Here is a 25,006-nt window from a genome sequence, read left to right as displayed (position 1 = left end):
GTGTAAGTCAGTCTAGGCGGAGTGATATTTTTATGCTGACGGGGGAGGAAACCAACAAAAAGGAGCCAGCTTCAATAAAACGGGAGAGTTTATAATCAGTTTGCAAATTGAACTTGACGTTATTGGAACCCGCGCGTCCCTGGGGGCCTAGGGCTTTCCAGGGTCCCGGAAGACTCCCAGACCCACGGGGCGCCACTCCCCGCGCTGGGCCTCCGGGTGCTCCCTGGGAGACGGGAGCGCGCCGCTCCCGGGCATGCCCGGTCCCTGCGCGCCCTCGGCGCTCGCGCCCGGGACCCGCTGGAACCCGAGTCCGGCCCGCCCCGGGGTGGGAGTGCAGGCAGCGACCACCTGGCCGCCGCGAGCGGAAAGCGGTTAGGAGGGGGCCCGGCACGCCCGGAAGCCCGCGAGCCACCCGCCAGTGGGCCTCGAGGTCGCTTCCAGTCCTTGGAAATCGACTCCAATGTAGCTAGGAGGTCGGAACTCAGATTTGTGCAAAACTACCGGGGGACAACTCATAAAAGGGGAGGGCGTCCCTGGGTGGGCTCGAACCACCAACCTTTCGGTTAACAGCCGAACGCGCTAACCGATTGCGCCACAGAGACTTCGGTGCCAATACCGCCTTCAGCCACTGCCTTTATGAAGAATAATAAAGGCAGTGCGGACTGTTTATTACCTCTTGAAGGTACTGGAGTCTCTCATTTGATAATTTCAATCCTCAATTCTATTTTCCATCTTTTAAGCACATTGGAAAATTAGGCAAGATCGGGGAAAATCACACAGTGCAATGTGTATTAAAATATCTTTGCTTTCCCCCGCTCCGCCCCCTTTTGGAATGTTCTCTTTCAGGAAGATAACTAGTTCTTATCAGTTGCCTTTTATAAGGAAATAAAAATTTCCACCATGTGAGTTGAGAAACTTTCCTTTTGTTTCCAACTATTCGTCCAGTGCTTTGGTGGCTAGCCTTTGATTTACTTGGAGAGCATTTTCAAGGTCATCTGCACTGTTTGCCTTAGATCCAGGTATTATTGAAAGCATATATACAAGCCCCGTGTTGTACTAACTCGGTGTGATTATTTGTGACAGTAACATTTTGTTACTAAGAAGGGACATCAGGAAAAGCTACAGTAACATTCTTTAGTCCCAGTGCATTGCAGTAAATGGCCAGATCCGTCCTGGATGCTCCCTGTGAGCAGCCTGCATTGGAGCCAGGCCACTTTCAACATTTTTTTTTTTTTTTTTTTTTTTTTTTTTGCATATCTACAACCTCGTAGGAGAAAAGAGACGTTAACAAAGAAAAATCTATCGCTTATGATTAACTCATGACAAATTTTACACAGAAACTACTGCCCCCCTCTTCCCCTAATAAACGCTCTCTTTCCCTTTGTGTAACTGTTTCTTTGGTGGCTTTTAAGGGACTCTACAAAACTCCCAACGTCTTTCCCCACCTCCTCCCTCCTCCAAGAAGGAGGGAAGAAAAATCCCTTGATATTTAAATTTTGACTTTACTAAATTGTGGTTCCAGAAGCCCTGGAAAAACCATTCTTATCATGATTTATGGAAGTTGTGGGCGACATTCCTTAGCCCAGCCCACATTCTGAGTCCCGTCGCGTGATGACAACTTAAATTGGCTTTGGAAACAATTAGCAGCGGAGTTCCTTGAAAGCGTCGAGCTGTAAAACATCTGGGGATTCACACCACGCTGCACCCCTGGCTTTCAACACACTGTTAGACGTGCACGGGGAGATTCTGGATTTGGAAAAAACGATCTGGGAAACGGAACCAGAGCATAAAATGAGCCTGATTTCGTTACATGACTCTACCTCCGTACCTCACATTTTTATGTACCTCTTAGTGTGAAATCTAAAACCGCCAGGCGCTGGCTTTTCTGATTCAAACACCCAAACGAGGGCTCGTCCCCACCCCCGCTATTGTTCGTGTGACTATTCAATCAGAACAGACGGCAACCGGTGGACCTCACAGCCCTTCATTAAATATTTACTCTCCTTCTTAAAACAATACTAGAAAAAGTTCTGCTCCTGTCCATATGTTCTCTTTTCCTCACTTGAACATCATTCTGACATTTCAACTTCAAAAAAGAGATGATGAGAAGCTGATGAAGAGAAAAACTAATTCAGAAAGGAAAATGAGCTCATTGTATCCACAGTTTGTTCATTATTCGTTTGTTGTAGAACTCTGCCTTCAAGCCTGATTCTGTAGTTTTTAACATTTTCGATAAAATAAATGTCTATTTCCGTAGTTAAATTGGCTTTGCCTTTTTGTGGCTCTCCACTGGAAATTATTTCAAAAGAATGTAAGTATTTACAAATATTGAATGGAATCTGAACATTTTACTCCTTCGAAGTCTATTAACATGGCTTTTATGCAAAATGCCCACTTTACAAAAATAAGAGAGCAGCAAGTATTGTCCTCTAGATCTTTGTGACTCTATCCCCTTAGGCCTTACTACTTATACTCAGTTTTAAAAGCCACATTAAATCCACTGGATTAATTTTAGAAACACACATTCTTTCTTAAAACTTCAGGGTAACCAAATAAAATTTATTCCTGTGTTTTCATTAGTACCTAGGCCTTTATGATTGTTAAAAGTAAAGAGGACTGGGCGTTCTGTCCCCTTCTGTATATCACACACCACTGAACTGCACATTTACCTTTCCCAAGAATATGCCCTATCAATGGGACTGACCTGTGCAGATTAATGAGCCCATATATTTAATTTACTTCCAAGAGAGGAAAAAAGAGAGAAGGAACATCTGTGCAAATGGGATCCACGTGTCTTAACAGACAGGGCAAGATGGCCCCTGCTGATTTATAGACCTTCCACCTATCATGAATCCGATGTTTTCAGATACTGTGTCTCCAGCTTCCTCCCAACTAACCAGCAACTCCTGGGATTTCCATTAACATGACTGTGCATGACCTTAGTTCTTTTCAATTACTGTATTTAAGAAGGATGGTGATTAAGTTGTTAAAAATGAACAATCCAGTAAGAATTAAAAAACAAACTAACCAGTGAGTGAGAAAATCATCCCAATAAGTAGAAGATTGTACACCAGGAAACAAGTTAAAAGAGAATGCTAAGCCAGATGTTGCTAAGAGCAAAAGAAGAACTATGCGGCAAAATTAAATCACATTTTGCCAATGATTAATATTAATGTTAGATTGAATTCCTCCAACTTGAAAGTATATTTCCAACTTACCAAAAATTATCCTTCTATCCTCCTCACACAAAACTGCAAATAGTCACTTATCAGCTTAACAGGCCAATGGCAGCATGACAGATTCATAGTTGGCCATTAGATTGGGTCTATTCATACAATATACGCACCACAATATACAAGAAATATGAGAAACGTATTTTGACATATCATTACTTTCTCCCCCCCTTTTTTTTTTTTTTTCTTCAGAGAGAGAAGAGAGAGAGAACTTTTTTTAATATTTATTTTTTAGTTATCGGCAGATACAACATCTTTGTATGTGGTGCTGAGGATCGAACCCGGGCCGCACGCATGCCAAGTGAGCACCCTACCGCTTGAGCCACATCCCCAGCCCTGTTTCCCCTTCATTTTTAAAGTCTTGACACTTTGTTGGAAATTTTTATGAAAGTATTCAGATAATTGCCTCCATTTTATTTAATTTTTTCACATCTTTATTGTTGTATTATAGTTGTACATAATGATGGGATTTATCATTACATATTTGTTCATGCACACAACATAACAATATAATTTAGCCAAAAATCACTCCCCAGCACCTCTCCATTTTATTTTTTTATTTTTATTTTTGGTACTGGGGATTGACCTCAGGGGCACTCAACTTTTGAGCCATATCTCCAGACCTATTTTGTATTTTATTTAGAGACAGGGTCTCACTGAGTTGTGTAGAACCTCGATTTGTTGAGGCTGGCTTTGAACTAACGATCCTCCTGCCTCAACCTCTCCAGCCACTGGGATTTACAGGTATACACCACTGTACCCACCCTAAATTTTATTTTTAATAAATAGATGATTTGAGGGAAAAGGCAAGAAAGGCAAAAATAATATTCTATTATTCTGCCTATAGAGCTCCAACAAAAATTATTTATAATAGGGTTCTTTTCTCCATTAACCTCTCTTCTGAATACACAAATAATCTTGAATCATTTTTATGGTTTTACCAAATAATACAGAACAAAACATTTAAGTGCTGTTCATCTCATTAGTTAAAAAGATAATTCACAAATATTATCAGTGATTTCAATTCTTTCCAAATCATTGAGTCTTGGTTGACTGAAAACGGTGAGAGGTAGAGGCCAGACTTTAACACTGAGGAAGGTCTCATGGAAAACTGTATAGGTATCTCAGCAAATTTAACAAGTTTCTCTTCATACTCCTTCTCTTGATCACCATTCTTAGCAAGGGAAAAATGGCCTTTTATGATGTTCTCAGAGAAGCAGTTTGTTATCTAACCTATACATTAAGAGTGCTGTTAACTTAGCTATCTTCTTTCTAAACTCACCCATTAAAAAATAAAATATTACAAAGGAGAATGAAGGAAAGGGAGGGAGGATGGGAATAGGAAAGACAGTAGAATGAATCGGACATAATTTTCCTATGTTTATATATGAATACATGACCAGCGTAACTCCTCATCATGTACAACCACAAGAACGGGAAGTTATACTTCATGTATGTATGATATGTCAAAATACATTCTACTGTCATGTATATCTAAAAAGAACAAATAAAAACTTTTTTTTTTTAATTAACACTTAAAAAAATTCAGAACAGCCAGGAGTGATGGCACAGGTCAGTAATCCCTACTACTTGGGAGGCTGAAGCAGGAGGTTCACAAATTCAAGGTTAGCCTCAGCAACTTAGCAAGACTCTGTCTAGAAATAAAGTTTTTAAAAAGGACGGGGATGTAGCTCAGTAGCAGAGCACCCCAGGGCTCAATCCCCAGTATCAGAAAAAGAAAAAGAAGACAGAGCAGATATCCTTTTTTTTTTTTCTTCAAAAGAATAAAATAAGTAAGCAGATGCCAAAAGAGGACTGTGTTCCTCAGCTGTGGACCTGCTGAGGTGGGGTTGAGGCAGATGTCAATCAGCTGAGGAACTCCTGGACACAGGAGAGAAAAACTAATGTGGAATGAATTTGGCAAGATGAGCAGGTAGAGGAGAGAGAGTACTAAATACTGCCCGATGTGAAGTAAGTGTTCCTGTTTTCCTTCCATATAAAATTAATAATACTTGCCCTGCCTAGCTGGAAAATAATACATAATAACAATAAAAATAATATTTTTTTTCTGAAATGTTAGACAAATTTGCTACTTAAAAATTTAAAGATTGGTAGTTCTGTTTAAAAGAAATCACAGAAAAAAATTTTTTTTTCTTAATTCAACCAGAGGGTACAATTTCAATTGAATCTAAGCCTCTGACCAAGAGGGCTGGGAAAAGCACTAGGCACTGTCACACACTTTCTAGTGGCCTTCAGGTATTCCCAGGGAGGGCACAGAGAGTATGACACAATGGTGAAACCACTGTCCTCAAGGTCCTCAGTTCCATCAAAGCATCAGGTACATAGAGTACAGACTCAGGCCTGAGGGGCAGCTCCCTCCTTATAGCTGTTTCTCATAAAATGGATAGAAGCCTGGAATTAAAGTTAACCAAATCATGAAGACAATTGGGCCTTGCCAAAAAATGGTACTCAGTAAACTGGTCATGCAATTAATAGTCAGCTGAGGTATCAAAAAAATTTGAAGATAGATAAACATTATCTTAGGCATTTAGAGTTATAAGTATAATCTAGATTTTTAAGCAACCCTGTTATACAATCCATATTTGAAAAAAAATAGATTTCGTGGTATTACAAAATGATTCATTTTAGAATGTTGTAAATGCCAAGTGCTTCTGTGTGTTTAAGGTCCAAGCCTACCAAGTGGATGATCATCAAGTATGAGATAATAGGTATAGAGCAAGCGCCCCGTGTCTGGAGCCTTCCAGATGCAATGAAAGTTAGTTTCTGGGGCTGCGGGTGTAACTCAGTGTAGAGCACGTGTTTCACATGCATTAGGGCCTGGGCCAATAGCCAGCACACACACAGAATTAGTTTATCTTCCCTGTGGCCCTGTAGGGACACCAGAACTCTTCTGGTAGCCCAAGTTGAAACTCCGGCCTCATCTCAGTTCCTTTTCTTTTATTTCTGACATTCAGTCAGTCACACCCTTCATAATAGCTCTTGACTTGGACTTTGTCTCCTTCAACACCCTCATTCCCACCACTCAGGATTAAGCCAATACACTTCATGTACCAATTTCCCTACTATAACCTAATAGGGAATAGATGTGACCCCAAAATAATACAACACAGCAGTATGTGTGGCATGTATAATAAGCATTTACCATCAGATCCTGGGCTAAAGACTACACAAATATTACATTTCTCTCTCATCTACTCCACAAGGCATGTACTATTGTTATGTCCTTTTTATAGATAAGGTAATGTAGGCTTACAAAGGTTTAAATTTAAACTTTAAATCTATTTAAACTTCAAATAACTTGCCCAAAGTACCTGCTCTTCTTGTCTCTGCACCTTGCTTTTGTTCATTCCTCCTCTTCAAAGACCCTTCCTCCTCCATCTCCCCTGTTCAAGTTTCAATCCTCTTTCAACCTCATATGTGGCCTGGTATTCTACACAACCTTTCCAGCTCCCTACAGGTGGTTACAGTCTTTTAGGCACTGTTGTGCTACTTCTCCAGTGTCACTTTATTTATTTATTTATTTGCCTACTTACTTACTTGGTGGCAGAGGTGGGGTACTGGGGATTGAACCCAGAGGTGCTTAACCACTGAACCACATCCCCAGCCCTTTTTATTTTTTATTTTGAGACAGGGTCTTCCCAAATTGCTTAGTGCCTTGTAAAGTTTACTGAAGCTAGCCTTGAACTTGGGATCCTTCTGTCTCAGCCTATGGAGTCAATGGGATCAAAGGCTACCACTCACTGTGTCTGGCCATCACCATTTTTGCATTTAATTCTTCCTTCTAATTTGCATACTCCTTGAATCTGAAATACTATCCATCTTTATACCTCCCATAGCACTTGACTTAGTCATGCCAACCAAATGTATTGGATAATCTAAAACAGAAATATCAAATGTTTGTCATAGAAAACCAGCATACTTTACAAGTTCCTAATATGAAGCACACCAAAAATTTAGTGCAAGACATTTTCCAGAGTGATGACAGGAATCCCAAGTTGGTCATAAAGGAGACTAATAAGAATCTAAATCCGTTATTTTTAGAAAAAATCTAATTTTTAAGTGTTTAATGTGTAAAGCACTGCTATTCCTAGAGGTGATATTGACATCATTTAGACTAAAGTGCTTTTCTACATTTATTCATTTAATACTGTTAGAAACACTTTGTGTCAGACACTATTGAAGTCCTTTGCAAATATTTACTCATTTAGATTTCATAACAACTTTGGGAGGTAGGTTCCATTACTGTCACCTTGTTTTACAAATGGGAAATTTAGAAGTGAGGGATCTCTTTCAAGATCACACAGCTAGTGGCAGAGCAAGGCTTCAAACTCAGGCAGCATACTCTAGACTAGTCTTAATCACTAGGTTATGCTGCCTCTATTTTTATTTATAAAAGCACTGAATAATTCTCATGTGTTATATAGCTGAACATTTTTTAACAGTTAGTAAACTTTTAAATATATTCTATTAGCTTAACATTTTATGATGCAATTTCAGACTTAAAAGTTGCAAGAATACTACAGAAAATTCTACCAAACTCTTCAAATGATATCTTGCTACATTGGCTTTATTTCTTCCTCTTTTTCTGTCTCTGAATATGTAGTATTTTTCTTAATTTGAGAATAAACTGCAGACATGATATCTCTTAAATACCTCAGTATGTTTCCTAAGAATTTATTTTTACATAACCACAGTACAAATATCACAGGCTCTTAACATTGATACGACATTATTAGAATTAGGTACCAATCTATAGACCTTATTTAGATTTCATCAATTGTTCCAGGGAGGTCCTTCATTGCTAAAGAAAACCCAAGATCATTATTTGCATTTAATTTGGTCATGTCTTTTAGTCTTTCTAAATCTGTATCTACTTCTGAATCTTTTTTTCCCCCTGTTTCTCTCATGAATATCATGACTGACATTTCTGATGAGTGCATGCCAGTACAATATCCCTAATTATTGAGTTGTTTCCTATTTCCTTGTGATTAGGTTCCCGTTAGGCCTCTTCTCCCTCTACTTAACAAATTTTACAGACTAGGTATTGCAACATCAACCAAAACAATGGTAAGTGGGAAGGATTGAGACTAGAATAAGTATAAAGAGCTATGTGATATTGATCATGAGTTTGATAGAAAATGGAATTTCTCAGGGTTCCTTAATATCACACAGCCTGGGGCTGGAGGTAGCTCAGTAGTAGAGACATTGCCTAGCACACAGGAAGCCCTGGGCACCATCCTCAGCACCATTAAAAAAGGAGAAGAAAGAAAAAGAAAAAAAAAAAAAAAGCAGTCATACCATATGAACAGAGATCTTCAACTGCTTAAACAGAAATATTCTTAAAATAGTAATTAAAATTATTATTAAAACTCCTCTTTGTTTTTTTCTGTTACATATTCACTAAATAATTGTAATGTGCCATTTCATTTCCTGAGAAATACCCATCAGAAAAGGATCATTGCATAAAATTACCTCCTATAGTTTGATGAGATGGAGTCCTCAATGAATGCTTATTGAATTTTGTGGTTTAAAAACCAAATCCTTTTATGGTTTATTATGAAGAATCAAGTCTTCCATACCTGTTAACCAGTTGATGAATAGAAAAAAAGATGAATTTCTGAAACCGCAAAACTAACACTCCCATGGGGTTGCTGGGGTATATCAAGGTTTAGCCAGTTGTGCCTCCTCTTGTCCTGGGTCATCTCCCACAAAACATTTCCTATATCTGACCAAGAAAGCATAGGGATTTTTCCAATACTTGTCATCATCTAAATAATCACAAAGATCAAAAATCCTTTCAGAGATGTATAATTCAACAAGTGACCCCAACAGAAACATTGCATCTAGGACTCCCCTTTGTCAAGACTAGAAGACAATTTGTGATCTGTTTACTTATGGGGGGAAATACTCATTCTTCACTTGCTGAAGAACTAAATATGACTATCTATAGTAATTCCAAAAGAATGGTTCTCCTCCTTTCCAGGAGCTTCACCTTGCTAACATTTCTGTTTTATCTAGGGAATATTTTTAAAATATTTTTCTGTTCAGAGTATCAATAACAGAACTATAAAGTCTACAAATTGAATAAAGAGAGTCTATGGCCCTAGAGTCAAGAAAAATTTTTTTTGATTTCTGAGAATCCTGTTATTTAGAGAGGAGACATGTTAAATTCTTAGTTTAAGTCCACAGAATAAAACAAATATTTTTCTAAAAGTAATCATCTGAAGGATTTTGCTTGAACACTAGCTTCCAAATTAGAACAACATTAAGCATTCTATTAATCAAATGTCTCAATTCATAATTGACTTTTTAAACTGCTTCACAAAATACATAGAGAAAGAGATTGCCAAAGCCCACATCATTAACATAAGTAGAATTGTATAAAAGGGGCCTGCAGGTGAGCAGTTAAATTTAGATTTATGCATGCAATTTATTTCAGATGGAGTTGATGCAGACAGTCCTTTTTCAAAGAGATATAAAAAAATCTATAATTACAAATCTCTGGAGTCATCAAGTAAATTGAATATAGGAAGTTCTTCTATGCAATGCACTTTACCATTCTGGAATTGTAGTTGTGGTTCTGGTATGAATGTGGACATAGAGTTGGATGGAATAGATTGAGAGTCCATACACCTTGGCCAATAGATTTTTGATAAGGGTGCTAAGATAATCCAACAGGGAAAGAACAGTCTCGTCAATAAGTGGTACTGAGACAATTACATATCCATATGCAAAAGAATGAAGTTGAATCCCTAATTTATGCCATACACAAAAATTAACTCAAACTAGATCAGAGAACTAAACATAAGAGCTAAAACCATAAAACTCTTAAAAAAAATAGGCCTTATTCTTGTCGTCCTAGATTAGGCAACAAAAATAAAATTGAATTTTCAAAATGTTAAACATAGAATCACTATACATGATCCAGCATATGGTCACACAGAAACTTAAACCAATAATGTAAATTGAAATATTATTCATAATAATAATATTAAAATATTATTCATAGCCAAAATGTGGAAATCCACTCAAATGTCTATCAATTAATAAATAAACAAAGTATGATCTGTCAAATTAATGGAGTATTATTAGCCATGAAAAGGAATATATCACTCACATATGCAGCAAGATGGATAAACCTTGAAAACTTTATGCTAACATTTTTTTATATATTAAAAGAAAGCAACCAGATACAAAAGGCAACATATTATATAATTCAATTTGAAAGAAACATTTGGAATGGGCAAATTTCTAGAGACAGAAAGCAGAAGCCAGGAGCTGGGGGAAGAGAGAGTGAAGATGAATTGCTATTGGGTTTTGGGTTTCTCTTACAGGAAATGGAAATATTCTGGAATTAGATAATGGTGACATTTGTACAACTTTACAAATATAGTGAATTACTCTCTTTAAAATGGCAAATTTTATGTTATATAAATTATATATTAATAATAATAAATAAATAGCAACATAACTATACTTTTGAATTTTTAATAGTGCAGAAATGAAGACACAGAGAATTATCTGAATTGCCCAAGGTTCACAGCAGAACCTGCATTCTGATTTGCCTATAGATGTATTTTAATCTATTATTTTTCACTGTGACTAAATGCATCTAACCCAAGTCTCATACTGGCTGTCACCTGGTTTCTGGCTACTTATTGAAGTTTTATGACAAATCTGCTAGGAATCATATCCTTACTTCTTTCTGTATAAGCTTCAGTTTACTTGACATCTAAATTTATTCCTATATTATCAGTTTACTTGGTATTGATATTTAAATTAATTAGTGTACATAACTAGTACACATATGTGCCCCATACTGTGAACATTGTTAGAAATGTAAAACTCAAGTTCAGCAAGTCAAGGAACTAGAAACACAGAATGAGAAATCATTGATCTACAGGAGCTAGTGAGAGATCTACATTGGATGAACTTGCTTAGGAGTGGGCAGCGGGAGGAGAGGCACTGGGGTGGAACCTTAGAGCCCTGGATATCTCAGAGCAGTCAGAAGCCAACCTTCTAGAAATAGTCACTGATACAAAGTAGCTAGTGAGTGACAGGAGGAAGTTACCTCACCATATAGTAGTCCTTATGCCTTAGCATACTACGTTGTTGTTGTTTATGACTCTCTTCCTCATTCCCCGAGTTCCCCAGCTTTCTGCCCCCTTTTACTATGTGAAATGTATATATGTGTGTATGTATTTTTAAATATACTGCATTGTAATTACACATACTGGTGGAATTTATTGTTACATACTCATACATGACATTAAAAGTATTTAGGTAAGTTGCCAAGGCCCTCCAAATTCTATCTTTCAAATTCATAGAATTTGAAAGTTACAGACTTTCCCCACTCCTTTTATTACTGTATTCCACTTGATACTATAAAACATTAGCTTATTTTTTTTTCTTCAAATGTGGGGGTAAAAATGGTGCTCCTTTCCTGGGAGCCCAAAAAGCTGTGGGTCCTTGAACACAGTGCTGAGTTGGTATGCCATAGATTCTTCTCTGCCTTGTGCAGTCCCTTCTCCCCTACCTCTCTCCCACCCACCCACCTCCCTGTCTGCCTTTAGAAACAAGTCCAACCATGGCTCTGTGATGTGGCCCCTCTGTGGCTGTACCCTGTGGCCCCCACCCACACGTGCATATGCCCACACACAGGTAGACCCAGGGTCTCCATGTAACACAAAATAGTAGGAGGAGAGTCCTGGCTTCTCTCAAACACATTGCTTTACTCAAGCTTGTGACATCTCTGCTGATTCTGTATCCTTTCCAGGATCTTCCTTTGTTGACTCTTTAAGATGGTATGTTCATTACAATGTGGATTATCAGGAATTGGCTCACATGACCGTGGGAATAGAGAAGCCCCACATCTGCCCTCTGCAAGCTGAAGGCGAGGAAGGCCAAGGGTGGGGTTGGAAGGCCTGAGAGCCAGAGAACTGGTGGTGTGGATTCCAGTCCAGGTCTGAAGACAGAACCAGGAACAGCCAGGTAGGAGAAAAGCACTGTCCCAGCAGTTAGTCAGCAAATGCACCCTCCCTTTCCCTTCTTGTTCTGCTCAGGCTGTGAATGGGTTGGATGGAGCCCACACACATTGGGGGGTGGGGGTTGGCTTTACTCAGGTCACTAATTCAAATGTCAATCTCTTTCAGAGATAGCCTCACAGACCCTAGATATCCTCTAGCCAGCTATTGGAGCATCCCATGGCCCACTCAAGTTAACACAAAATTAACCAATCACATTTGGGCATGCTTCTTTTCTATTCCACACTCATCCTGAGCAATCTCACCAACTCTCATGCGATATTGCAACCCCAATCTATGCTGTCATAATTTTTCTTTTCTAGATCTGCTTCTGAGCTTCAATGCCATACAACAATCCTATCCTTATAGACATCTGTAATCCAACATCCAAAAAAATAATTAAAAAACAAAACAAACAAACAAATAACAGAACTCCTTCCAAAGGTGTTTTTTTTTTTTTTTTTTCATATTCCTATTTTTAGGTACCCTTTAACCTAAGCCTATGATCTAGGAATCAATCTTTTTTTTCTCTCCCAAAACTAACTAATAAGCAAATCCTATGCATTCTACCTCCATAAAGTACTTTTGATCCGAGAGCTTTCCCAGGAGGTTGCTTCATGTGAGGCCCTCCTCACTTCTCTCCTAAATGTCTACCATTAACTCATGGTCTCCCTACCTCCCACCAAGTCTTAAATCAATCCTCCAATCCACTGAGAAGGTTATAGTTCTAAAATACAAAAGCAAATATTTAATTCACCGGATGAAGAAAGTCTTCTATTATTTATACTGTGTTCTCAAACTGTGTACTGAGCCACCCTGGGACACCACAGTGAACACATTCGCAAAATTGTCATGGAATATGATGAATTTTTGAAAGAAACACAGCCATATTCACCAGACCACTTCTACATTTTTTGGACCTAACTGCTCAATTAAAAGAACTAAGTATTTCTTTTGACCTTGGACACTGTGAAGAAATTACAGAGACAATCTGAGCGCAGTTGTTGAGAGACTTTAGGCAACTATGACCTACTAAATATCTTCAGGAGCCTCAGTGTGGCATGAATGAGTCCTTACCCATGTCTGCAGCCTCATCTTGATCCTTATTCTGCCCTTCCTGTTCCCTAATTCTACTCTACCATCAAAGAAGATAGGCTTGAATCTCACCATATGTGTTCTTCCAGCCATCTTGACTGGTTAAACTCTGACTTCTAAGAGGGTAGATGCATAGAGTGCCCAAAGTGTAGGGGTGAGACCTGGTGACCTCAACCGGAAATTAGATGAAATAAATAAACCAGGAGGTCACCCCAGAACCCCCATACTTGGTGAATTCTGTGTGACTTGGATTATCTTAAATTAAAAAAAAAAAAAAAAAAAAAAACTGGTTGACTATTCTTTGGGATTCCATACATATTTGTCAGGTCAAGAGAAGAAAAGGGGCCAGCATTCTGGTCTCTGTCCTGCTTCTCATTTTCTACAGAGGTCTCTGTCTTTCCAGGGTGGGAGGCAAAGAGCCAATCAATCAGAGAATTGAGATCGTTTACTTTGTTCATGATTGTGCTACCTATGGCCTTCCAGCTCAGAAAAGAGGCACCACACACCTGAGTTCTAGACAGACCCTCTCTTTGTGCCCCACTTTATCTTGCCCATAACTGGGTCACAACTTTTGTAACATTCATTCGCGCTTGTTTGTTCACCTGCCTCCCCTACTAGACGGCAAACTTGTGAAGGGCCCAGGTAGGCAGGTCTCATTTCTGCCAACTCTTCACCTGCAGGGACTGACACCTGAGTTGTGAGTGGGTATTTGATGACTAAGTTCATTTCAAGAAGGATGCAGTTGAGCCTCACAGAAAATCTAACTTAGAAATAAACATTGTCCCCTTCCCTCCTTGCTAAACAGAACTCTGGTTTTATTTACACATTGAACAGATTCTCATTTACGTGAAAGGCCAGGCTCAGCTCCCATATGAAAGGTCAGATGTTCCAGTTCTGGCTGAGATGGAAAGGGAAATCTTTTGGTAGGCTATTTATTTGATATTATTATTTATTTATTTGGAAGATATTATACCTCCTTGACAAGAGAACACTCATGAAGAATAACTTTCCACCTGACTTCTTAGGCCCAAAGAGAAGTGTAATATTTGGAGTTGTAGAAGTCATTTTGCAACCATGAGATGAAAGTTAAATGAATTGTAAAGGTCTGACATCACTGAACCCCTGAGGAGAAACACCAGCAACCTCTTTATCTATAGATTTATTAAATAAGCTTCTAGTGCAACTTGATTTTCTGTTATATTTTAATTGATATAAGAAGAAAAAGAAGTTGGGTAGGTACAGTGGCATGTGCCTGAAGTCCCAGCTACTGGGCAGAGGAGGTGGGTGGTTGAGGCAGGAAGATGGCTAGAGCCCAGGAATTGGAGGCCAGCCTGGGCAACACAGCAAGATGGTGGGGGAGAGAGAGAGAAAGAGAGAAAGGGGGCGGCGAGCATGAACAACTCTTCTTAATAAACATTATGAAGGGCTGGGGATGTGGCTCAAGCGGTAGCCCGCTCGCCTGGCATGCATACAGTGCTGGGTTCGATCCTCAACACCACATACAAATAAAGATGTTGTGTCCGCCAAAAACTAAAAAATAAATTAAAAAAATAAACATTATGAAAAAAGATATTACGAATAGTCAAATAGTAGCAATCATGAACTTAAGGATATAGTTTGTTTGGTAGTATTAGAAATGAGCTTAGCAATACAAATTCAGTGAAGTTACAGGTGTCTCTAATGCTTTAATACTTTAATATTGTTGGTAATGGAGAGTCAGAGAAAGTTTTTGATTAGTTTTGAAACTTTCTGAAGATTACTTTGGCAGAAATTAGCAGGATTCATATGTACCTTGCTGCAAACTGACGTATCACATTGCTTAATTTTCTGACCTTTATTGGGCATAATTATATTGGCACTGCCTGCCATGCAGATTCATTCAGTATGTAACCCCCTTCTTACTCTGTTCACACAGAAGTGAAACAGCAATCATGTTGCTTCATGATGCTGAAGTTTGACCTCAAACTTCAGGTCTCAGAGCAAATGAAATGTTACATCTTTTCAGTGCTACTATGTTAGGAATAATCCCTGTGGAAGTTACAAAGTAAATAATACTTCTTTTAATAAAAAGTAACAATGATAGAAACATTGTATGAACTCCTGACATATACAATGAGAAAATGAGACCTCATGTTCTTTCACAATAGTAATCTATATTAAAGGGCTTGCTGGCAAGTACACACACACACACACACACACACCCACCCCTAAATAATAAAACTGTGCATGATAGGCCTAAGATTGTTCAACAGTATTTCTAAAATGTTGTGGAAAGGATTTTTTTGTGCACCCTTTGTTGCCTTTCCATTACTGTAATAAATACCTTAGACAATCAGGTTAAAATGTTAAAAGGTTTATGTTAATTCACAATTTTGAAGGTTCATTCCATGGTTACTGGACCCCATTGCCTTGGGGCCTATGATGAGGTAGCACATCATGTGAGAGAACAGATGGAAGAACAAAATCACTTACTTCATGTTGAATTCTGGCTAGGAAAAAAGAAAGAAAGAGAAAGAGACTAGATATGTCTCCAATGACCTAAAATCTCCTACTAGGCTCCACCTCTTAAAGGCTCTACCATCTCCCAATGTTGCTAAATTGGGGACTAAGCCTTCAATATATGGTGCTTTGGGAGCATTTTAGATCCAAACCATAGAACTTTAAAAAAATTTTTTCATGATTTTATTATGTAAGAATAAATGCTTTTACATATATTCATAGTTTAAAACATGTTTTCATTCTTTTCATTAAGTCTTCACAGAAAACAAACTTACAACAGAAAGACACCAGACTAGAGAAATCTCCACCATCAATACCATATAGCATTCAAACACTGAGCAGGAAAAACACTGGGGATATGTGTTTGCTTTGCATCCTACATGTGGACACCATCAGACAAGATTATTGACCAAGGAAAAGAAAAGCGTTTCCTTTTTTGTACTAGGACTTGATGTTAGATATTTTAAAATAAATTATAATAAGCTTGTAAAAAAAAGTAAAAAGGACAAAAAGGTGTTAACATCTTGTCATAGTTGCCTCTGATCTTGCAAAGAGTGGATGCCCCTTTGGGACCCCTTTCTCTTCCTCTCATTCCTTCTTTCCACCTCTCCAAAAGGAAATCATTTTCTTTTGAAGTCGATAGTCATCCTTCCTGTTAACAGTACACTTTTACTTCATATGTGTATTTCTTTACCCACATCTTTTACTTATGGAATTCTTCATGAATTATTAAATTTTTAAACATAAGTTATTTATACATTCTAAATATTAATCCTTTGTTAAGTACATGCTTTGGAAATATCATCTCACTTTATCATTCAGTGTTTTATGATGTCTTTTGTTTTAAATTTTTAATCTAATGCAATTTATCATTTCTTCTGTGGGTTGTGTAATTTAATGTTTTGTTTAAGAAATCCTTCCCTATTCCAAAGTTTTGAAGAAATTCTTCTTTATTTTCCTTCAATATTTTTTAAAGTTCTGTTTTTCTTATTTAGGTGTTCAATCTGTAAGAAATTTAATTCATATGTGGAGAAAGGTAGGAACCTAACTTTATGTTTTTCCTTATGAATGTTTGCTTTTTAAATCAGAAAATAAAGGATTAATTACTCCTTACACTCTATAAACTCCTTAACAGACACTATAATCTATACCCACCTTATCAATATACTGCCTCAAAGTACTTAACACTACTTGTACTCAACATATAGTTGTTGGTGAAGGAGAATTTTTCCAGTCCCCATTAATGAGAATAAATGCCAAATTGTCCATCTAAAATAATCTGAGTGGTGCTTAATTTATTCTCTCTGAGCAGGAAGTAACTTCTTAACAGGGTTAACATGGCTAACTACTGAATTAAACCCAGGGTTAGTAATGACTTCTCTAACTTTGCCCATGTTTAGAGAGCTTTTTGTGGGTGGGTAAGGGAGGGAATCTACCTATTAATCAAATTAGACTCATATATTTATTCATCTAACAGGAGAAATGCACAAAAAAAGACATTTTAGCCTACTTCTGTAAATCAACTATGTGAATCAGAGGAATATTTGTACCAAATTCAATTTGGCAAACATTGTGAGAGTACCAACTTACAGATTCAGGCCTAGTTGCATTGGTTTAATTCTTGTCAAAAACCTATTTATTTTCTCCTTTTTATAAATAGTCTGAAAGTAAATTACACTTAAAACTCAATTTTGATCAAGGGAATGGATGGAAACCAAGATAGGTAATTTTTTAAAAAATTCTAAAATTCTTTCTCTCATGCTTTTGAAAAGGAGTCTTCCTTACAAAACTTTGATCTTTTCTAATAATCCCAGGAACTTTACAGTGACAAAAAAGAATAAACACATCTTGTTTTGGAGGACTGGTTCTAAAAATGAGGATGTAAAACTGACCAGAAAAAGTGAGACTGCATTGGTACATGTAAATAGAGTACATGAAATACAGTTTGGAAGAAAAATAATTTTATTTTCAAACTTTGCTTATAGACTAACCTTTTTTTTTTTTTTTTTTCTTGCTATGACTAGAAAAGGTACTCAGTCTACCAATGATGTCATTGCTTCCCTTCATTTGAAATAACTTCTGTGAGCAGGTTTTCTAAAAGAACCCTGGGGAATCCTGCCCAGTCTCTATTGCTCAGATTCAGCAGAGTCAAGAAATACCACCTTCTGTTTCATCTTTAAGGTAGTAATGTATGCCCTATTGTTTTATTGTACGTCACTTAGGGACCCTGAACTTCAAAACCGTGCTGCATCTAAGAAAATTATCACAGAACCACAATCTTGGGACACTCTGTATTCAGAAGTATCAGGTTGGTTTGTTTGCTTGCTTGTTTTAAGATTCATTTTTTTCTTAAAAAGATCAAAGTTAACCATGGGTGTAAAAGAAAAAGTAACCTTAAAGAAAGCTTATTCTTAAAAAACCTAACCATCTTAGTGCTTGGGAATTCCCTGTGTTCAAAAGAAAACAAGAAAAAAAAAATATTAACATTGCTATCTTCTTTGCAAGCTTCTTTTAAAATCGTCATTGGAAGTCCCCTGGGAAAATGAAATTCAGATTTCTTACCTATTCAAAATCATGCCATGTCCATGAACTACTGCCAAAGCCAAAGGAAAACGGGGCGGGAGGGGGGGGATGAAAGTGCGTTAACTTCTTAATAAAATCTGTGCGGGGGACGCCCGGCTGGTGGGACCCAGCGGTGCGAGTCGGGGAGCAGCCGGGTGGGTGATGCAGGACGCCAGGCAAGGTCCCCGCTGCGGCAGCCAGGCGCAGGGCTCCTCGGAGGAGGTTGGTGCGGTCTAAAAGAACGCTTTTCTTTACCAAATCAACTCGCTACCTAGGCCCACCATCCCTGGCACCCCCTCCTGCTCCTCCCGCAGACAAAAACCTAAAAGTGAGACGGGAGGCTTGCGGGGGGCGGTGCAAGCCCAGAAAGGGAACTGAGAAGAAAAGCGCCAGTGACAAGACACAAAATGGAGAAAGAGGAACTGAGAGGGCACAGAAACCAGGGAAGAGCCAGGAAAAGAGGTCATTAGTAAGAACGGTTGAGGGGCTGCGGGGTGGAGGGCGCCAGAAGGACTGCGCAGGAGGGTGCCGTTAGAGGACTGGGAGAGAAGAGCGACCAAGTGAGACGCAGAGGCGGAACAGACAAGAAAGACGTTCTAGATGTGGAGGCTCCATTTTCAGCAGCGCCATATTCGCTTTTCCTTTCGCCGCTTTTTGTTTGGTTTTGTTTGCCGGCGGTGGACAGGCGCCAGCGCGTTTCTGCAGCCTCAGCAGCTTCGGTCCGACAGATGGGGAGGGTTGGAGGGCCCGGGCAGGGACGGGCGCCTTCGCCGGGACCCCGGCGCGGCCCCCTCCCCGGCCCGGCCACTTGTGTGCACCGCCCACCCCGCTGCCCTCGGCTGCGAGCGGGCCTCCACCTCGGCCCGGGCGGAGGAAGCGCCTCACCCGGACCCACGCAGCACCCAGGGAGCCCATGCCCTCAAGTTTCTCCCGGTGCTGGAGGGCGCGCGTGCCCAGGGGGTGGGTAACAGAGGAGCGTCGAAGAAAGAAACCGAAAAAGAGCAACTAAACCCGTTGGGAGGAGGAGAGGGCGCACTTTGGGGGAGAGCCGGGTGGGACGCCCGAAAATAGAGCCTTTTTGGACGTGACCCAGGAACCAGGGCCTGGATCTGGCCGGGGTCGGGCGGCCCGTGGGGCCACTTCCACCTGCGCGGGGACTCGCTGGAAGCTGGGCTGCCCTGAGCGGAGCCTGGCCCTGGCCACCAGGCCTATCCCTGCTCCAGGAAGAACATCCACGGTCGGCCGTCGGCCGGCCGGGAGCCCCAGGAGGGTCTGGAGGGAAAAACTGACCACTGCAGGCCTGGGGTGGGGGGGGCGGGCGCCGGTCCAGGGAGTGGCAGGGACTTCGAGGTGCCCTCCGCAGGGATTTTAGGTGAAGTCGGTGCCTCGAAACTCCTTGGGGTTAAGTATTGGGACAATTGGCGGCAGTCCACAACTTGGAAAGCCAGGTCCTCAAGCCCCGACCTCACTCAGATGGTTTCTGTCGAATCGTATCTGGGTTCATAGAAAAGTGCCCAATACGCCCCAAGTACATTTTCTGCGTACGCCTCCACTTTTTTCTTTACTTGCACTTGACCTCACCCTTCGCTCAAAGTTCAGAATTCGCCCGCGATAGGAAAGAGCTTGGGTTCTCAGCGTCCCCATCCCGCCGCTGGGGCTGCCGGGGAGCAGGCGGTCGAGGAGACCCGCAGGTCGGGAGGCGGGGAGGCTGGAGCCCTCGCCGTCGGGTTTCGCGCAAGTGCCACCTGCCAGGACAGCCGGTGCACTCTATCCCCTGGCCTTCCTTTCTTCGCGCTGCAGAATTGAAGGTAGCTTGAGGCTGAAATTGACAGCTTCTTTAGGCGGGTGGAGTGGAGCGTGTCAGTGAAACGGCTCGGGATCACCGCAGGGTAACCGAACCCCACAATGTGCCAGGAGCCTCGGTCCACACTGGTGGTTTTGCCCCAAAGGAAAAGTTTTCACGCTAGTGTTTGCACGGCTCCCCACGTCCGCTGTTCCTGGCCATTTCTAACAATACAATCCTGTGCATGTCACTGGACCGGAGTGCGTGTTCGGTCTCCTTAGACTCAGGAATCTACTTAGCATCCTCGAAGCTACCCCACCCCCCACCCGCTCCTCGAACCCAGAGGCTCCTTAAGCCACAGAGGACTCGTCCCCACCTGCGGCCCGGCTTTGGATGTAGTAACTGTTATTTTATTACTACGTCTTTATTAATCCGCCTTTGAATTTTGAAATGGCATTCATATATCTGTTTTCCCAGACTACAGATTTCCACAAGGAAAATATCTTTCCCAGGCAGCAAAAAATCAGATTCCTTTTATCTTCTATTTAAAAATTCAGGTTGCAATTTACTTAAAAATAGAACCGTTTTCCCTAAGAGAAAGTTCAGTGACTAAATTCAAACAATAGTGTTGACACCTTTCTTCTGTGTTTTTGTGAAAGACTAAAATCAAATTTTAAAGATGTAATAGCCATGTGATGGCTTTAGAAGAGACCACAAAATTAAAAACTAAAAACATTGACAACTTTCTAGGCCTACTTTACAAAAACATTATACCTTCTGTTTCTGAGAAAGAAAGAAAAGGCTATATGGGATTTGGGGAATTAAAGTATCCATGGCGGTCTATTCATGGACTAGACGTCATCATTTGACAATAGATGAGATTTTAAACTGGGCATTGCCCACAGGTCTCATATTGTTTCTTGGACGTTCTTACTAGTCTTTTGTTCTGCCTTCTTGTGTAGAAAAGTTTATGGTTAGCTCTCCAGGTTTCCTTTAGTTTAATCAGGATTTTAAAACAATTTATAAACCCACCATTTAGGAAAGAACATTTATGGCAGCCAAATACAAAAGTACATTATGCCTAAAATAAGTTCTCATCTATCAAGGACTTGCTGTTTGTGAAATAAAGGTTGGAAATTTGTTCTTGGTAGGTGTTCTGTCTACTCTTATCTAGTCTCATTGAATGCAACTGATTAGGGTTTGAAGGCCCACTTTTTTTTTCCCCCTAAATCATTGCAAAGTGTCTGTTAAACTCATTTATTAAACTCTTAAGAGAAACTTAGCTCATGAGATAAATATTGCTCATATGCAATTCAAGAAGAAATCATCTCTATTTGATAGATTTACCATATTAAAAAAAAGGCATATAACTACTGTCAGAATTAAGAGAAGCAAAATTTTAAGTGAGCTCTAAAGTTATATTCAAAATTTATTTTGAAAAATAGGTAATACAAATTACCTTTAGAAAAAAGTTTTGATCAGATACTTCTTAGAAATGCAAAAAAAAAAAAAAAAAAAAAAAAAAACCCCACACATAAAAAATCACAAAAGTCCAGGATATGATAGTCAATTTATGAATCATTCAATTTTATAAATCTATGTTAATTTTTAGCATTATCTATTGGTCTACAAGTCATTCAAATTTTTAAAATTAGTAATGTCTTAAATACTTGTAAAGCATTTTTTTGTTGTTGTTTGTAACTCCTTGTTTTGTTACATCACAAGCCAAATTGCTTCAATTCATTGGAATATGTTATTCTAAGTGTATTTTAAATGATCCTTATTTGTATTATGAATACATCAAATTTCAAATATCCGCTTTTTTACATTTTTCAAGCACATTTTCTTAAATTCCAGAAGGATGATATATTAACACACAGACTACATTCAAGTATTTCATTCTAACAGAACCTAAATGTAATGCCTACAATAAGATATGTACAATCATAGGAATTAGCAAAGAAAATAGCTTCATTTCATCATAATTCTATTGGCATCTTAAGAATATTTCTTTTTTATACCTCAATGTTAAAAACTAATAGTTTATATTCTTCAGTAGCCTCTTCCCAATCCATCACTTTATTGAATAATTCAATTATGTCTACTTGACACCAAACACTTAATGAAATGAGGTATCTCCATTTTCCTTTGTAGTACTCCATGTTCTTTCTGGATTGTTTTATGAGAGGTCAATATAGTTCAGAGATGTTAACAGTTTTTAATTTTAAATTAGGACAAACACTTGCATTCATTTATCAAATATATAAAATTTATTGAGGTCCTAGGTCACTGGCAATGAATGTATTGAAAATAAATATTGATATATAAAAATTTCAAGGTTACACACTTTATATTAACTGGGAATTTAGAAGTACTTTTCTTTAAAATGTTTTTAAATATCACCTCTTGCTTCAGGAGAGCTAAAAATGACACTAAACATCCTACACAAAGTGTGGATAGCAGTGCTGGTGATGATTTTGGAGGTGATTGAGGGGAGGTATGAAGATAATTATAAAGCTTTTTTTTTCTATCTGTTTGTTTTAAAACATTTTTTTGTGTGTGTTTTTTTCAGCTAAATATTTGGCAATATAGTCAATCAATGTCTCAGGCAATTTGTTAGGTACTCAAGACCTAAAAATAAAAGAGTGAAAGAACATTGACTAGCTAAAATATTAGAGTTTTTATGTCACAAAAATAACTATCTATATGCCATTAATGGTATTAATGAAAAATAAACAAAGAATTACAGAAAAATTACATGATTGTGTTGCTAAATAAAGAAGGATTGCTACAATAAATGAATATTTTATTTTAAAAAGTCAGTAATCTTTTACAGTGGTTTTCACATAATGTTTTTACATGTTGTTTTAAATTCTGTTTATTATAGCACAAGTGTTCTGAATTGAGTTGTTTTTAAACATATAGACTACCCAGCTGACTTTATACACTAGGAATAAAAAGAAACAAGTGGAATTCTTGGTTATTAATAAGGGTTTAAACAATGATAACAGAATTTCATAAATCAATTATATGCTCCATTTGAAGATTATAAAGCATAATTAACTTACTTGACACCAATACAGTGTTTTGTTTCTTCACTACCATGAGCTGTTTTCAATTATTGCCACTGAAATGTTGTCCTTCAAAATTAACAAATGAATGAAGTGTTTGCATACTGCACAGAGGACAACCTAGAGTGAAGTTTTCTAATTGTCTTGTAATTAAATTTTGTTTACTTGCAAAATTTGTTCTCCACTGAGAAACAAGTGTTACCTATCTTAAAAAAAGAAAAACTAAACTTTGTGGGGGGAAAAAAACCCTAAGGTATTACAGTATCTTTATGAATGATATGAGATAAAATTAATTATTTGAAATGACATCTAGAAATTGGATTTTAATTCTTAATTTAGGATATTGAGCATAAAATATTGTAGTTTTATTGTAAATTTTACTGGGCCATTTACAAAACATTTACAAAAACACAGAAAAACAGAAATTCCTAGATAATAAAACATTTTTCAGTTATATAAAATATAGGAGAGTCTTAGGGATGGGAAGGGGACCCAGAAATAGAAAAGTAGCTATTTGCCAAATATTTCCATCACCAATTTACTGATGTCTTCAACATTTTTATAGTTCAAAACTTTGAAGCCGAATGTGGTGGCTTATGCTATAAATCCAGCTATTCAGGAGGCTGAGGCAGGAAGACCACAAGTTCAAGGCCAGCTTCAGCAACTTAGCAAGGCCCAAACAACTTAGTGAGACCCTGTCCCAAAATTAAAAGGGCTGGGGATGTGGCTCAGTGGTGAAATGTCATTGAGTTCTATCTCTGGTACAAAAAAAAAAAAAATTGAATCTAAGGAAAATCTAAATCTAAATGCTACTGGGAAAACTAACATCCTAACCTGTTCTGTTATCAATTATTTACACCTTTGAATTAGTGCCTTAACAAATGTTGATGAAAGGAAGAGAAAGTTTCAGAATGCTGAGTAATTAACATGAATCAGAGAAGTTGAAGAAGTGGGAGGGGACAGAGGAAGAAGAGAATTGTTCAGCAACAGATAAACATTTTAGTTCACACTTTTCTTTTTCCTGGTCAAAATTAATTACCCAGGGGCTGGGGTTGTGGCTCAGTGGTAGAATGCTTGCCTAACATATGTGAGGCACTGAATTCAATCCTCAACACCACATAAAAATAAATAAAATAAAGCTATTATGTCTATCTATAACTAAAAAATTTTTTTAAAAATTAACACTCCATTTAACATTTAATGACCTATAATCCACTTCATTTTATACTATTCTTTATATATGAACAATTAAACTATAAGTGCAAGTTAATGGGAGAAAATAAATCAATTAGAGATTTTAAGTACACAACCTGAATGTAAAATAATCAGTTCATTAAAATCATGTCTATAAAATAGAAAATGAGCTGTTAGTTTTATTATGATGTACTTGACAACCAGTTAACTTCTCTGGCTATATTAATCATACTAACCAGATATTGCTAAATATCAGCTTTACTATGAACTGTGTTAATACATATCACAAGTAGATACAATCTCTTGAAACATTTCATAGTAGATTCTAGGGTGTTTTCTCCTATTGGTTATATTAGCGACAAATTTCCACAATGTATAGAAATTAGGACATTTATCAATTCAAAATAAACTACTAAAATAGCCAAACAATCATGTAATGGTTCAGTTACTTCAAACATAAACCAGACTCAGATTCCTCTGCCATAAAGAACTGGTCATTCAAGATTCTATCCTAAAAACAATATT

At 38.3% G+C, this 25,006-nt stretch overlaps 1 non-coding gene across 1 annotated transcript; it reads right to left on the bottom strand.

Moving 5' to 3' along the window:
- Positions 1 to 528: 528 nt before the first annotated feature.
- Trnan-guu (transfer RNA asparagine (anticodon GUU)) lies at positions 529 to 602 on the bottom strand. The gene has a single exon. It is a non-coding gene; the product is annotated as a tRNA-Asn (tRNA).
- Positions 603 to 25,006: the final 24,404 nt, after the last annotated feature.

Source organism: Callospermophilus lateralis, chromosome 13 (genome assembly GCF_048772815.1).
Source record: "Callospermophilus lateralis isolate mCalLat2 chromosome 13, mCalLat2.hap1, whole genome shotgun sequence".
Classification (NCBI taxonomy): Eukaryota; Metazoa; Chordata; class Mammalia; order Rodentia; family Sciuridae; genus Callospermophilus; species Callospermophilus lateralis.
The sequence above is the reverse complement of the archived record's forward strand: the minus strand, read 5'-3'. Positions and strand labels throughout refer to the sequence as shown.